Raw genomic sequence first — 17380 nt, 5'->3', positions numbered from 1 at the left:
AACAGCTGGACCAAAGTTTATATAAATATAAATCTTTAAATACAACTTACCAGAAGTTTCATGAGCTAAATAATTGCCCAACAAATATGTCCATGTTCTAATCCTCAGCACTAGGGAATATATTGTCTTAAATGGCAAAAGGAACTTTGTAGATGTAATTAAATTAGTGATCTTCAGATGGGGAGATTATCCTGAATCATCTTGGTGGGTCTAATGTATTCACAGGTGTCCTTATAAGAGGGAGGAGGTAGAATTAGATTCACCAAGCATATATCATGGCAGAACAGAGGTTGGACTAATGCACTTTGAAGATGGACTAAATGGCTACTAAATGAGGAAGGCCAACAACCTCTAGAAGTTGTAAAAGGCAAGAAAATGAATTTTCTCCTAAAGCTAGCACCTAGTACCCAATTTTTACCAGCACTGAGTGTTTACTGTGTTTTGGGTATTGAGCTATGTACTCTTCCTATGTTATCTCATTTATCCCTCATTACAATTATATGAGGACTTTCAGCATTCCCTTAGCCCAAGTACCATGGTTTTTGATCTTGGACTTATTTCTCTAGACGGTCTGCTGTGGATCTTCTCTAGCAATGTCTTTCCTCTTGTCAAGGGGACGTGTCCATCTGGACCTCTACCAATTTCTAGGCCATTTTCTGTGTCCTTGTATACAAACTATGGTATTCCCTTTTCAAATAGCAATAGCCTCCAGCAACTTCCCAGAACACAAGCTCTATTCCCAAAGGCACATCCCAACTTCTAAAAATAAAACCCAAAGTGAGGCAGTCCAAGGTTGGCATGGGACCCCACCCCCAGTAAGAAAACCAGATGTTTCCTGTTTTGTTGCTCTGTTATCCTCAACATATGGCTTCCACCTCATAGTACAGGACCACTTAAGCTCCAGCCATCTTATTCTTCTTTCAGTCAGAAAGAAGGAAAAAGGCAGGAGAAGGCACATCATTTCCCTTTTACTTCACCTACTGGAAGTAGAACACGAAGCTCTTTATAGGAAGAGGAGTGGGAGGTCCTGCTAAAGGCACAGGTATTTTGTACTGTCAGGCTGGCATATTCGTTGCAATTACTAATATAATTTAATTCTGACGTTTTCATTTTGTACTGTTCTATTTGTCTTGTTTTACTCCTCTCTCCTCAGTGTGTGTGTGTGTGTGTGTTTGCGTGTCTGTGTGTGTGTATTTTCCTTACCTGCCTTTTAAAATATTGCTTGAGTTTATTATTACATTTTTCTTTCTACTTTATTTGAAAGTTTCTATTCTTTTTGTAGTTACTATCAATATTCCAGTGAATATTTATAATAAAATCAACCTCTTTGCAGATGACTAGAGTGAAATAAGGATCTAGGATGGCTTTAACTCTATTCGTTTTTGTCTCTGAGGCTGGAAAAAACAGAAATAGACAAGTGGAAAACTAGAGCTAGAAGCTCTGAAAGCTGCCTTAAGCAATGAGAATGACATTCAGGAGCCTGAGTCCTTGGGACTTTGCATGCAGTTGTTATCTGTTATTTTAACAGCATTGTTACAAGCTCAAATTAATTACTATTATCGTTTTATATCATTAATTTGTTTTTAGATGTGTATGATTATTTTCTTTGCTCACCAGTCTCACTTCCATTTCAGATATTCTTTCTGGCATCTTTTTTTTCTCCTTTTGGATTATTTAGAATTTCTATTAATGAGAGTATGTTTTTGGTTATCTGAAGATGTTTTACTTGCTTTTTTTCTTTAAAATAGTTTTCCTGAGCAATCAATATAATTGAATAGCCATTTTCTCTCTCGATGCTAAAGGTGTATTTTACTCTCTGCTTGCTATGATCTAAATATTATGTCTATGTAGGTTTTTCTCTTGTTTTCTTTTTTGTTTGTTTGTTTGTTTTTTTGAGAGGGAGTCTCACACTGTCTCTTGGGCTGCAGTGGTGTGATCTTGGCTCACTGCCACATCCGCCTCCCAGGTTCAAGTAATTGTCCTACCTCAGCTTCCTGAGTAGCTGAGATTACAGGCACCTGCCATCACACCCGGTTAATTTTTTTGTAGTTTTAGTAGAGATGGGGTTTCACTATGTTGGCCAGGCTGATCTCAAACTCCTGACCTTGTGATCCACGGGCCTCAGCCACCCAAAGTGCTGGGATTACATGTATGAGCCACCACGTCCGGCCTTTTCTATCATTTTTTTTCCTGGTATCTATTTAAAATGTATTTTGAATCTTCTTGCCCTATTCATAATGTGTCTTACATTTTATTTCACTTTTCATTACTTTGTGCTACAATATTTTGTGATTTGTTCTGATCCTTCTCCCATTTACTAATTATGTTTGGATTTCTCAAACTTTCACTTCACAACTAAGTTGATAATTTTAACTACATTAATTTTTTTTTCTACAACTTTTCTGTATTCCTTTGTTAAATATACCTAGTTAATTCTGGTAGCCTTTTAATTCTGATTTTATACTTTTAATTCCATTTTATTTTCTGAAATTTAATAAGCACATCCCTTTAGCATTCTTTTAAAATATTTTTAATATATGAGTGTTTATAATTCTGTTATTGTTTGTTGTTTCTGTTGGTTCTCACTCATGGATGCTTGTTCTCTCATATGTGTGGCATAATTTTTTATTGAGAATTCATACTTGTTTACATTGTGTGTTGAGTATATACAGTACAGGGAAAATTTTGGATTGCTTCTTCCAGGTACCTAGGTAAAAAAATAGATCTTAACATACATGGCAATTCTTGGCTCACATATTTTGAACTGAATGATAGAGTAGATTAAGACCACAAAATATTTTAAGACCAGACTTTGACCTCATAGTCTCAGTGAAGGTTTTGTTTACATAAAGATTCCACTTAAGACTGAAACCAAATTATGCATGGTACTTTACTTATTTTACTATTTGCCTTTATGGAGTGTCTTTTTCTGTTATTGCTAAAAGAGCATGTGATTTATTCAGATGCTTGCTTTGGAAGCTCTAAAAAATGTGGAGTCCATATGTACCCTCAGATTAACTTTCATTTTTAATACTAGCTTAAGTTCGTAATCCTTGCTCCCTGACTGCATCTGATCTGAGCCAATTTCTAATATTTTATGCAAGCTCATCCAGCTACTTGGGAGTCTGTTTTAAATTATTTTATCAATGTTTATTAGATGTTACATAGCAGGAGAATTTTGCAATTTCCAGTTCATCATAATGTTGGAAACACAAGGCTCATATTAATCCTTCAGAAAATTGTTCTATTCTCGGGGTGCTTACATTTTTTTAAAGGAATAAAAATATTATCACTAGGTTCATATAAAATTCTATGTTTTTTGGATGCTTACATTATATAAGAGAGTGGGGGCAAGAATTTTAGGTATGATTAGGTGGTATCAGACAATATGATGTAAAACAAATTTATCTGAAACCAGGTTGCCTGGGTTTGAATCCTTGCTCATTCACTTAGTAACTGTGTGATTACTGTGGAATTAGTTAATATTTCTGGGCTCTGGTTTTATTCTCTTTAAAAGAGGTATAATATTAATAACTCCCTCATAGGTTTATCTGAGAAATGAATCTATCGATACATGTAAAATACTTAGAGAAATGTTTGGCATATGACAAGACTAAAAAAATCTAGTTATTATGATCGTAAATGGTATGGTGATATGAAGTAGTGTATTGCAAATTAATCACAGGATCAACAGGATTTTTTAAAAAGTAGATGATAGGCAGCAGTGTTTAAAATTGGGATTGGTGTATTTCATCCTTTATTTAAAAGAAGCTGAGTTGCAAAGCTTACAAGTGAATGAAAGATAGATTTAAATATTTTTGTAGGACTTGAGTTAAAGTGTTCATTTGACATATGTCTCTGAGTAAGCAGATAAGAAATGGGCCTTTCAAAATTGGCCTTTCAAAACACTTACACATTTTAGTTAATGACTTTCAAAACATACGAGTTTAATTTTTAATGATGTTTCTTTATGTTAGGTTTATTTAGCATTCAAAAGTGATTTTTGATCACTATTTTGGAAACATTCAAAGTTTCTAAGAAATGACTGCTGTTACTAGGATACATTTTATTTTTATATTTATTCATCTCCTGTTTAACATTTTAAGATTTTACAGACAAATAAAGATCTTCTTTCCAATGTCTTGGAAATAGGTATTTTCAACTATAAACATGTTATGAAAACAATAATATTTTTCTCCGGACTGCTGAAGAGAACTGGCATGAAAAAATATAAATCCATGTAAAAATATGCACCATGGGTTTGTTGTGGGAGAATTTAAATTCTTTTCTTTTCTTCTCTGAAGAAATATTTAATGCAGCACTTTTTCTTCATTGCAGCTTCAGGGAATTCATTCTCAAAACTATAGAAAAGGTGATTGGGACAGGCACTTTGTTTGATGTTATGATTCTTTGGAAATAAAATAATCCTTCCCCCAATCTGGGATACAATAATTTACTTTTTGATACACCTATTCCTCAAGACTGAGATTTTGTTTTAGGCATATGTGAATTTTGAATGCCTCATATTGGAGACACTTATAATAAAGGTAAAATTGAGTGTTGGGAACCCAAAATCGAAGGAATTAAAATAAAAAATTAGGAACACAGACTTTCTCAGTGTGATCTTTTGAGGTGAAAATACATTGCAAGAAAATAAAGCTTGGCTTTATAATTCCAAAGTAGCATTTGTAGCCAATAGATATTGAGAGGCTGTTGCTACCAGATGAAAATAAACTGCTCTGTCTTCATGATATAGGCTGGACACAAGTTTTTTCTGTTGAAGCACAGGCTCTGCAATATTTGATCCCAGAGAAGAGTTTTGAGAAACATAACTATAGAACATTCATTAGAAAAAAATCAATTTGATCTAGTGTTTTATCTAGTTAAGGACACTTATTACTCATGTTTCTGAGGTCACAATGGTAACCCTAAGGTGGTATCAAGAACTCAGAAAGTCATTGAATCAGCAGTGAAGGAAAAGTTAACCCCTATATGTGCCTACTAACTGCAAAATACAAACAGATGTATAAACATCTCATTAAAACTACCTAAGGTAGAACCTAAAACATATCTATCAACCAAATAAGTTAATTGTATTTATTGGAAGTTAGTTGTATTTATTAACACTAACATAGGTTTATGAGTTATGATAAATATTATCTTTACTTTTATATTTATATATGTGAATAACATAATTTCTTAGATTTACCCAAAAACTTGGGCAACTATTTTTTTTTCCATAAAGTTGAAAATTTCTTCAAACATTGATATTTACAACAAGGTGGCTGTCTGGAATTAACCATTGCTTTCGGGTCAAGCACACTGTCCATGAATTTTGCTTCATTAAAATGAGATTCTTGTTTGTGTCCCTACAACTTCAAGGTTCAAAATTGCCACAGTCCTAGTTTATATATCTGTCCTTATAAACAATATTTTGTGAAATAAAAAGTTATAAACACATAGAGATAAATTCAAGAGATTATTTTCATTGTAATTTGTATGAACTAGCCAAGATGTAGGAATCATATTAAAACTTAGCAGGTTCTCCGAAAATGAAAATTGAATGAGATTAGCATTATTTATCTGTGGTCAGCATCAGGTCCAATGTGAGGTATGCATTCATATAGCAGGTGCTTTAGCTAATGAGTTGTCTAGTTAATGTAACGAGTTTACTGTGCTAGGTTGACTAAGTGAGGTAAATGTAAGAAATGCCTTTTTCTTTCTCCTTATATCATCATTTATCAAATAAGAAAGGCTTTTTCTTCCCTGCTCCTGTATTTCAAGCAGAAGTCATAGATTTTGCCGTTATTAAGTATTTTTAAACAATGCTATTTAAAATTATTAAAAATACAATCCAAAGTAAATCAAATTTTATCTTTTCTTCAGTTTAAAGTTTGTCTTCTCCACTGAAGCTCCCTGCCTGAATTGCATTGAGGAAGGAAATTCTCACCACCTATGAAATTCTGAGAATTTCTCCCTAAACAGTTAGTGAAAGCCATCTTCGTCTTTTGCTATATATCAGCCAAAGTATGCGCTGGACTACGATTCTCCAAAATGGTGTGGTTAGCATGTCTGGCATGGTGGGGCTTTAGGATGTGTGATCAGCTAACACCATTCATTTTCAGTTGTTTTATCTCAGGCAGAGTCCCTTTTAACATCTTTTTACATTTACTAATGCAAAAATATTTATATGCTAACTAATATTCCAGATATTGTATCAAGACATGTTGAAGGTTATATAATTCAGACTTAAGTAGGACAAAGCAAATTATATTAATTGAATAATAATTTTGAGAGAAAGAAACATGAAGAGTCAGGAAGGTAGGATGAATCAGAGTCTGATGATAATTATTTATTTGGAGGGGGATTTGGCTGTGTCATTCAGTGTCAGGTGGTGCCTTTTAATACATTATTTTATTTTATTTTATTCATTTAATTTTGAGACAGAGTGTCACTCTATCTCCCAGGCTGTATGTAGTGCCACAACCTCAGCTCACTGCAACCTCCGCCTCCTGGGTTCAAGCAATTCACCTGCCTCAGTCTCCTGAGTAGCTGGGATTACAGGCTTGAACCACCACGCCTGGCTAATTTTTGTATTTTTAGTAGAGATGGAGTTTCAACATGTTGGGCTGGCTGGTCTCAAACTCCTGGCCTCAAGTAATCTGCCCACCTCAGCCTCCGAAAATGCTGAGATAACCGGCATGAGTCATTGCACCTGCCCATTTCTTTTTATTTTAAAACAATTAAAAAAATAAAGGAAAATTGGAAGTACAGTACCAAAATGTCATTTTCTGAAGCATTTGAAATTAAGGTAGTGCTCTGATGTCCCCCACCAGTTTTCTTAGTTATATCCTTTATGGCACATCATTTAGTGCAAGATCATACAGTGCACTTAGAGTTCTTTCATCTGAAAAAGTTATTCAGTCTTCATGTGCCTTTATTGATCTTGATACTTTTGAGCATTACAAGCCAATACTTTTGTACGCTGTCCCGCAATTTTGTTTGTCCAATGTTTCCTTGTAATTACATTCAAATGATATGTCTTTGGCAGGCCTATCACAGAAGTGAAGTATGTTCCCCTCCTTGACTCCTCTCAAGAGCACACATTTCAAATAGTCTCATTAGCGACAATGCTCACTTTAACCACTTCATTAAGGAGGTGTCTGCCATACTCCAACCACGTAAAGTTACCACTTCTCTTCTCCAGAATTTGATAGTTTATATACTCCACCATTTTTTTCCAGTAAAATAATTAGAACACAGAGGGGTTGAATTTTTTGCCAAATAGCACACAGGTAATTGCCAGAAAAGCCAGATGGAGAACCCTAGAGTGCCAGACTTAGAGTGTGTTTTTGCTTTCAGCATTTCACTAATCTTTATAATGTAAATCAGTGTGCTTCTTGAAAAAAGGTCTTCCAAATAAATAGTAGCCATAATCTATTTTCTTTTGTCAATTTTCTATATTCCATCCCTAACACTAGAGGAAAATAAAATGGCCAATCCCTACTATTTGTTCAGTTTCCTTACAGTATACCTTATCCTAAATTCTCAGGCCTAGGTGATTTCACAGAGTTGCCAAATATTGTTATTAAGAAAGAGATCCAGGGACAAAATCTTCAAAACTAATGAAACATGTCATGCCCTATGTTCTTGCCAGATTGTAAATGTTCTTATATATTGTTCTATCATGTTCATGATTTCCTTTCATTTTTCTTTCTGCTTTGAGAAATCTTTGCCTGGAGCTTATATTCCACTGCTTCATAAGGTATTTCAAGTATTTTCTATTTTTCTTAGCATTATATAAATTTCTAGTCAATAAATTACTCATTACTCTTTGTGGAATGCTTTTTTTTTCTCTCCTATTTGTTGTCTTTCCCCTAGCAAAATAATTTTTTCTTATTGTTTCCAATTGACTTTGCAATGAGTCTTCCATCCTCCAAGAATCTTTCTATTCGTGTGGTAAAAATAAGCTGGCAGAAATCAGGAATATAAAAGTTAAAGGATTACCTTTTTTGACTCCTGAAACCTCCTAACTTCATAGTTTTCCAGGAGAATTTAACTTAAGTCAACAGCATTCAATCAATGTTCATTGATTTTATACTAAGCAATTCCCTATATAACAAGAATACGAGTATACGTATAATTCTAGATCCATGCCTACCAAGAAAATACAGTCTGAAGGGAAGAAGACAGATAAATAATGAGGATTTGCAATCTTTTAGGATTAGGACTATGAAGACTAAATTGCAATGTAATGAAAGGTAGAGCAGTGCTCTTCAAATCATTGTTTATGGGTATGAAAAGACCTTTCCTAGGAGGTAATGTGTACTCTGAGTCCTAAAGTAGGAAATTGTTGTGGGAAGTCAGGGACCCTGAATGGAGGGATTGACCGGAGCTGTGGCAGAGGAACATAAATTGTGAAGATTTCATGGACATTTATCACTTCCCAAATAATACTCTTATAGTTTCTTACACCTGTTTTACTTTAATCTCTTAATCCTATTATCTTCATAAGCTGAGGATGTATGTCACCTCAGGACCCTGTGAACCTCAGGACCCTGTGATAATTGTGTTAACTGTACAAATTGATTGTAAAACATGTGTGTTTGAACAATATGAAATCAGTGTATCTTGAAAAAGAACAGAATAACAGCGATTTTAGGGAACAAGGGAAGAAAACCGTAAGGTCTGACTGCCTGCGGGGTCAGGCAAAAAGAGCCATATTTTTCTTCTTGCAGAAAGTCTATAAACAGATGTGGTCTCAGTCTCCTGAGATTTGTAAGATCACCTGTCACTTGAGCCTGGGAGGTCGAGGCTGCAGTGAGCCAAGATCACATCATTGCACTCCAGCCTGGGTGACAGAGTAAGACACTGTGTTAAAATAATAATAATAATAATAATAATAATAATAATAATAATAATTTGAAGACAGTGACAGAAGTCTTAAATTAAATGGGAGGCCCTTGTGAGCATGAGCCCTGTGCAGCACAGATCACATCCCACGAAGTCAGCCCTGCCGAAAGTCCTGGGGTAGAAAGGATGAGTTGGAAGGGATGGCTATAGAAAAGGCAGGGCAGTGTGGTGAATAATGACTTAAAGTGAAACCAGATCAAGACGAGCCCTGTAAAACAAGACAAAAAGTTTGGGATTACCAAGTCTATCTTATTTGAGAGTATAAGGACATATGTACCATTTTGTTAATGAAAGATATATGTTTATACTATCAACTACAAAATTTTTCTTCATAGAAATAAAAGAACTATTTATAAAAAAATTAAATAATAGTATATACATGTGTGTATATATATACACATACATATATGTATATACAGCATGTTTCCTATACATAATTACATAGACACTTCTCAAATTCCCCAAATATCTTTCCTATGGTTCTTCACATCCTTGTCTTTGAAATATAAGGTTTATTAAAAGAATGGTATACTTCCAATTGTTTCTTAGACCAAAGGTTTTAAGGAGTGCACATCCATTAAAGGGTGATCTCATATCTATTACTTTCAAATTTCACCCAGTTTAGATTTAATCATACATCAAGGATATTGTAAGAATGCTGCAGAGTTGTTTTCATAGAAGATTAAAGTTGCCATAGCATCACAGTTTACCTTTCCATTGCTCTGATTAAAGATATTTATTAGTAACTGAACTTTTCTCATTATAATTTTCCATTTGTTATTGCTCTTTTAATATTAGGATGACATAAAAAGAAATCCTCAATTGTGGCAAAGTTTAACTTTCTATCAAGTAGCTTCGTCAAAAAAAAAAGTGGTTAGGGTTATTGTTACCCACTATTTTAGTCTGTTTTGGCTTCTATAATCAAAATACCATAAACTGGGTAGTTTATAAACAACAGAAATTTATTTCTTACAGTATGGAGTCTGAGAAGTCCAAGATCAGGGTGCTGGCAGATTTGATGTCTGATGAGAGCCCATTATTCAAACACGGCAACTTCTTGTTGAGTCCTTATGTGATGAAAAGGGTGAACAAGCTCTCTCAGACCTCCTTTATTTATTTATTTTTTTCTTTTTGTAAACTATTTGGAGAGATTTATTCTGAGCCAAATATGAGTGATCATGGCCCATGACCCAGCCCCAGAGATCCTGAGAATATGTGCCCAAGGTAGTCAGGCTACAGCTTGGTTTTCTACATTGTAGAGAGACATCAATCAATACATGTAATATGTTCAGTCTGGAAAGGAAGAACAACTCAAGGTGGATGGGGGGTGGTCAGAGGGTCGGAAGGGTGTTCCACGTTATAGGTAGATTCGAAGATTTTCTGATTGATAGTTAGTTGAAAGAGTTTATCTAGAAGGGAGTGTCTGTGTTAAGATAAGTGGTTGTAGAACCCAAGGTTCTTATGCAGATGAAGCCTCCAGGTAGCAGGCTTCAGAGAGAATAGACTGTAAATGTTTCTTGGCAGACCCGAAAAGCTGCCGGACTCTTAGTTAATTCTCTCCCGAATCAGGAAATATATGTGAAAAGGGAAGAGGATTCTCTACAGAATGTAGATTTTCCCTACAAGTGACAGCTTTGCAAGGATATTCCAAAATATGTCAAAAATTAAAATATGTCAAAAATTATACATTGGGCCTGGTATCTGTTATGTTGGTATTTTATTGCTACAAAGAGTCTGCCCTCGTGATCTAAGTACCTCCCAAAAGCCTCACCTCTTAATATCGTAACCTTAGGGCTTAGAATATCAACATATGAATTTGGGGGAACACAAACATTCAGACCATAATACCCACCAAGAAGTTTTTTCCAAACAATCCGCACTCTACTGCTATCACTAGTTCCTGCTCATTCAGCCTCACCCATGAGGCTCCATCTGCCCCAGGGGTTCTCAACTAAATCAATATCTCTGGAGGGTTGATGCTCAGACATTGGTATTTTTCCAGTGCTTGAATTCACCTGCTTTTATCCCCAAATGCAGGAAGAAGACAAATAATTGCAATTCTAGGACTAGTAGCTATACCCCGTTTGTTTTTGGAAATTACCTTCTACACTGTAAAAGGATCCCAAATATTTTTATTGAGGACTTGCTTTCTTCCAAGAACTTGTTCTAGGCTCTGGAGAAACAACAGTGAGTAAGGAAGAAAGATTCCCGCCCTCTTTGAGCTTAATTTCTGGTGGGAAAACAGACAATAAATAAATGAATATAAGCATGCACTAATAGTCAAAAAGCATACACTAGGAAAAGACAACAAATAAGCACAATAATTGTAATAAATGCTAAGGTTGGAAATACACCATTCTAAAATGTAATAAAGAAGCTAAGGCCTGAAAGCTGAGAAAGAGGCCAGCTGTACAAAGAAATAGCATGAGTTCTAGTTAGGAGAAATAAAGGACAAGCACAATACAATCATGAAATGGGAACAAAATTGTTGTTCCAAGAAAAGAAAGAACGCCAACGTGAAAGCAGTACAATGAGAAAGGAGACTGGAATGAAAAGGCTATTTGCAGACAGGGGTCAAATCAGTTTATCTGTCTGAACTCCCCTTCCTGCTTGAGTTGTCATGCCTGCAAAAACTCTCACTATAATATTGGCCTTTCTCATCAGCCTCCATTTCTGTTTATCTTCATCTTCTCAGCTTGACTCCCAGACTCAGACCTTACTCAGACACTGAACCTTGACCATGTCCTTTTAAGAAGAATGCAAAGGAGTAAGAATGATGAAATGGACTTTGGGGACTTGGAGGAAAGGGTGGCAGGGGGATGAGGGATAAAAGACTACAAATTGGGTACAGTGTAACCTGCTTGGGTGGTGGTTGGACCAAAATCTCAGAAATTACCGCTAAACAACTTATCCATGTAACCAAACACCACCTGTTCCCCAAAAACCTATTGAAATAATAAGTTTTAAAAAGTCTGATCTTGATCTTGTCTTTGCTCCTGAGACTGTTTTTGTCAGGCATTCTTTATTTTTATTTTTTAAATTTTACTTTAAATTCTGGGATACATGTGCTGAATGTGCAGGTTTGTTACATAGGTATACATGTACCATAGTGGTGGTTTGCTGCACCTATCAACTCATCATCTAGATTTTAAGCCCAACATGCATTAGGTATTTGTCCTAATGCTCTCCTTCCCCTAGCCACTCATCACCCCCGAGCCCCTCATCCCCAAACAGGCCCCAGTGTGTGATGATCCCCTCCCTGTGTCCATGTGTTCTCATTGTTCAACTCCCACTTATGAGTGAGAATATGTGGTATTTGGTTTTCTGTTCCTGTGTTAGTTTGCTGAGGATGATAGTTTCCAGCGTTATCTATGTCCTTTCAAAGGACATGAACTCATTTTTTTTTTTATGGTGGCATAATATTCCATGGTGTATATGTGCCACATTTTCTTTATGCAGTCTATCGTCGATGGGCGTTTGGGTTGGTTCCAAGTCTTTGCTATTATAAATAGTGTTGCAAAAAACATACATGTACGTGTGTCTTTATATTAGAATTATTGATAATGCTTTGGGTATATAACCAGTAATGTTATTGCTGGGTCAAATGCTATTTCTGGCTCCAGATCCATGAGGAATCACCACGCTGTCTTCCACAATGGTTGAACTAATTTACACTCCCACCAACAGTGTAAAAGCGTTGCTATTTCTCTGCATCCTCACCAGCATCTGTTGTTTCCAGACTTTTTAATGATCACCATTCTAACTGGTATGAGATGGTATCTCATTGTGGTTTTGATTTGAATTTCTCTAATGACCAGTAATAATGAGCTTTTTTTTTATGGTTTGTTGGCCACATACATGCCTTCTTTTGAGAAGTGTCTGTTCATATCCTTTGCCCACTTTTTGATGTGGTTGCTTTTTTTTTTTTTTTTCTTGTAAATATGTTTAATTTCCTTGTAGATTCTGGATATTAGACTTGTCAGATGGATAGATTGCAAAAAATCTTCTCCCATTCCGTAGGTTGCCTGTTCACTCTGATGATAGTTTCTTTTGCTGTACAGAAGCTCGTTAGTTTAATTAGATCCCGTATGTCAATTTTCACTTTTGTTGCAACTGCTTTTGGTGTTTTACTCATGAAGTCTTTGCCCATGCCTATGTCCTGAATGGCATTGCCTAGGTTTTCTTCCAGGGATTTTATGGATTTTCTGTTTTACATTTAAGTCTTTAATTCAACTTTAGTTAATTTTTGTATAAGGTGTAAGGAAGGGATCTAGTTTTAGTTTTCTGCATATGGCTAGTCAGTTTTCCCAGAACCATTTATTAAATACAGAATCTTTTCCCCATTGCTTGTTTTTTAAGGTTTGTCAAAGATCAGATGGTTGCAGATGTCTGGTGTTATTTCTGAGGCTTCTGTTCCATTCCATTGGTCTATATATCTGTTTTTGGTACCAGTACTATGCTGTTTTGGTTACTGCAGCCTTGTAATATAGTTTGAAGTAAGGTAGTATGATGCCTCCAGCTTTTTTTCTTTTGCTTAGGATTGTCTTGGCCATATGGGCTCTTTTTTGGTTCCATAAGAAATTTAAAGGAGTTTTTCCTAGTTCTGTGAAGAAAGTCAATGGCAGCTTGATAAGAATAGCTTTGAATCTATAAATTACTTTGGACAGTATGGCCATTTTCATGATATTGATTCTTTCTATCCATGAGCATGGACATTTTTCCCGTTTGTTTTGTCCTTTCTTAGTTTCTTGGACAGTGACTTGTAGTTCTCCTTGAAGACGTCCTTCATGTCCCTTGTAAGTTGTATTCCTAGGTAATTTATTTTCTTTGTAGCAGTTGTGAATGGAAGTTCACTCATGATTTGGCTCTCTGCTTGTCTATTATTGGTGTATAAGAATACTTGTGATTTTTGAACATTGATTTTGTATCCTGAGACTTTGCTGAAGTTGTTTATCAGCTTAAGGAGTTTTGGGACTGAGATGGTGGGGTTTTCTAAATACACAAGCATGTTGTCCACAAACAGAGACAATATGACTTCCTCTCTTCCTATTTGAATCCCTTTATTTCTTTATCTTGCCTGATTGTTCTGGTCAGGACTTCCAATACTATGTTCAATAGGAGTGATGAGAGAGGACACCCTTGTCTTGTGCAGGTTTTCAAAGGGACTGCTTCCAGCTTTTGCCCTTTCAGTATGATATTGGCTATGTGATTGTCATAAATAGCTCTTATTATTTTGAAATATGTTCCGTCAATACCTAGTTTATTGAAAGTTTTCAGCATGAAGGGGTGTTAAATTTTATTGAAGGCATTTTCTGCATCTATTGAGATCATCATGTAGTTTTTGCCATTGGTTCTGTTTATGTGATGGATTACGTTTGCTGATTTGCGTATGTTGAACCAGTCTTAAATTCCAGGGATGAAGCCAACTTGATCATGGTGGATAAGCTTTTTCATGTGCTGCTGGATTTGGTTTGCAAGTATTTTATTGAGAATTTTCACATCGATGTTCATCAGGGATATTGGCCTGAAATTTTTGTTGTTGTGTCTCTGCCAGGTTTTGAATCAAGATGATGCTGGCCTCATAAAAGAAGTTAGGGGGGAGTCCCTCTTTTTCTACTGTTTGAAATAGTTTCAGAAGGAATGGTACCAGCTCCTTTTTATACCTCTGGTAGAATTTGGCTGTGAATCCATCTGGTCCTGGGATTTTTTTGGTTGGTAGGCTATTAATTACTGCCTTAATTTCAGAATTTTTTATTGGTCTATTCAGGGATTCGAATTCTTCCTGGTTTAGCCTTGGGAGCATGTATGTGTCCAGAAATGTATACATGTCTTCTAGATTTTCTTTTCTTTTTTTCTGTTTTGGAGATGGAGTCTTGCTCTGTCTCCCAGGCTGAAGTGCAGTGGTGCAATCTCAGCTCACTGCAACCTCCATCTCCTGGGTCCAAGCAATCCTCCTGTGTCAGCCTCCTGAGTAGCGGGGAGTACAGGTGCACACCACCATGCCTGACTAATTTTTTTGTTTTTTGTTTTTTTTGTATTTTTAATAGAAACGGTTTCACCATGTTGCCCAGGATGGTTTTGAACTCCTGAGCTCAGGCAATCTGCCCCTCTTGGCCTCCCAAAGTGCTATGATTACAGGCATGAGCCACTGTGCTTGACTTCCTTTATCATTTTTTATTGTGTCTATTTGATTCTTCTATGTTTTCTTCTTTATTAGTCAGGCTAGCAGTCTACCTATTTTGCTAATCTTTTAAAAAAACTAGCTCCTGGATTCATTGATTTTTTTGAAGGGTTTTTCATGTCTCTGTCTCCTTCAGTTCTGCTCTGATCTTAGTCATTTCTTGTCTCCTGCTAGCTTTTGAATTTGTTTGCTCTTTCTTGCTCCTCTAGTTCTTTTAATTGAAATGTTCAGGTATCAATTTTAGTTCTTTCCCACTTTCTGATGTGGCCATTTAGTTCTGTAAATTTCCTCTAATCATTGTTTTAGCTGTGTCCCAGAGATTCTGATATATTATCTCTTTATTCTCATTGGTTTCAAAGAAATTTCTTATTTCTGCCTTTATTTCACTATTTACCCAGTAGTCATTTAGGAACAGGTTGTTCAGTTTCCATGTAGCTGCGTGGTTTTGAGTGAGTTTCTACTTTGATTGCACTGTGGTCTGAGACACTGTTTGTTATGATTTCACTCTTTTGCATTGCTGAGGACTGTTTTACTTCCAATTATGTGGTTGATTTTACAGTAAGTGTTATGTGGTGCTGAGAAGAATGTGTATTCTGTTGATTTGGGGTGGAGAGTTTTGTAAATGTCTATTAGGCCCACTTGGCCCAGAGCTGCGTTCAAGGCCTGAATATTCTTGTTGACTTTCTGTCTTCTTGATCTGTCTGATATTGACAGTGGGGTGTTAAAGTCTCCCACTATTATTGTGTGGGAGTCTAAGTCTCTGTAGGTCTCTAAGAACTTGTTTTATTAATCTGGGTGCTACTGTATTGGATGCATGTATATTGAAGATAGTTAGCTCTTCTTGTTGCATTGACTCCTTTACCATTATGTAGTATGCTTCTTTGTCTTTTTTGGTCTTTGTTGGTTTAAAGTCTGTTTTATTAGAGATGAGGTTTGCAACTCCTGCTTTTTGTTTGTTTGCTTGTTTGTTTGCTTTCCATTTGCATGTAAATAGTCCTCCATTCCTTTATTTTGAGTCTATGTGTGTCTTTGCATGTGAGATGGGTCTCCTGCATGCAGCACACTGACGGGTCTTGACTCTATCCTATTTGCCAGTCTATGTCTTTTAATTGGAGCATTTAGCCCATTTACATTTGACATTAATATTGTTATGTGTGAATTTGATCCCGTCATCATGATGCTAGGTGGTTATTTTGCACATTAGTTGATGTAGTTTCTTCATAGTGTTGTTGGCCTTTATATTTTGGTGTGTTTTTGCAGTGGCTGGTACCAGTTTTTCTTTTCCATATTTAGTACTTCTTTCAGGATCTCTTGTAAGGCAGGTCTCTTGTTGAGAAACTGTCTCAGCATTTGCTTGTCTGTAAAGATTTTATTTCTCCTTCACTTTTGAAACTTCGTTTTGCTGGATATGAAATTCTGGGTTGAAAATTATTTTCTTTAAGAATGTTGAATATTGGCCCCCACTCTCTTCTGGTTTGTAGGGTTTCTGCAGAGAGATCCTCAGTGCGATATACTTCCCTTTGTAGGAAACCTGACCTTTCTCTCTGTCTATCCTTAACATTTTTTTCTTTGTTTCAACCTTAGAGAATTTGATGATTATGTGTCTTGGCGTTGCTCTTCTTGAGGAGTATCTTAGTGGTGTTTCTGTATCTCTGTATTTCCTGAATTTGAATGTTAACCTATCTTGCTATGTTGGAGAAGTTCTCCTGGATAATATCCTAAAGTGTGTTTTCCAACTTGATTCCATTCTCCCCATCACTTTCAAGGACCCCAGTTGATCACAGGTTTGATGTCTTCACATAGTTCCATATTTCTTGGAAGATTTTTTCATTCTTTTTTATTCTTTCTTCTCTAATGTTGTCTTCACACCTTGTTTCAGTAAGTTGATCTGCCATCTCTGATATTCTGGTATCCTTTCTTCTACTTGATTGATTTGGTTATTGATACTTGTGTATACTTTATGAAGTTCTGGTGTTTTGTTTTTCAGCTCCAGCAGGTCATTTATATTCTCTAAACTGGTCATTCTAGTTAGCAGTTCCTGTAACATTTTGTCAAGGTTCTTAGCTTCCTCACATTGGTTTGGAACATGCTCCTTTAGCTCAGAGGAGTTTGTTATTACCCATCTTCTGAAGCCTACTTCTGTCAATTTGTCAAACTCATTCTGTGTCCAGTTTTGTGCCCTTGCTGGAGAGGAGTTGCAGTAATTTGGTGGAGAAGAGGCATTCTGGTTTTTGGAATTTTCAGTATTCTTGCACTGGTTTTTCCTCATCTTCCTGGATTTATCTA

General features: G+C 35.9%; 1 long non-coding RNA gene across 1 annotated transcript in view; it reads left to right on the top strand.

The window, feature by feature from the left end:
* Positions 1 to 922: 922 nt before the first annotated feature.
* LOC141410226 (uncharacterized) overlaps positions 923 to 17380 on the top strand; it is a 192331-nt gene continuing 175873 nt past the window's right edge. The window contains exon 1 of the long non-coding RNA XR_012434470.1: positions 923 to 1042. This is a non-coding gene — a long non-coding RNA (uncharacterized lncRNA). The remainder of the gene's footprint in view (positions 1043 to 17380) is intronic.

This window comes from Macaca fascicularis, chromosome 4, assembly GCF_037993035.2.
Source record: "Macaca fascicularis isolate 582-1 chromosome 4, T2T-MFA8v1.1".
NCBI classification, from domain to species: Eukaryota; Metazoa; Chordata; class Mammalia; order Primates; family Cercopithecidae; genus Macaca; species Macaca fascicularis.
This window is presented reverse-complemented; position numbering and strand designations above follow the sequence as displayed.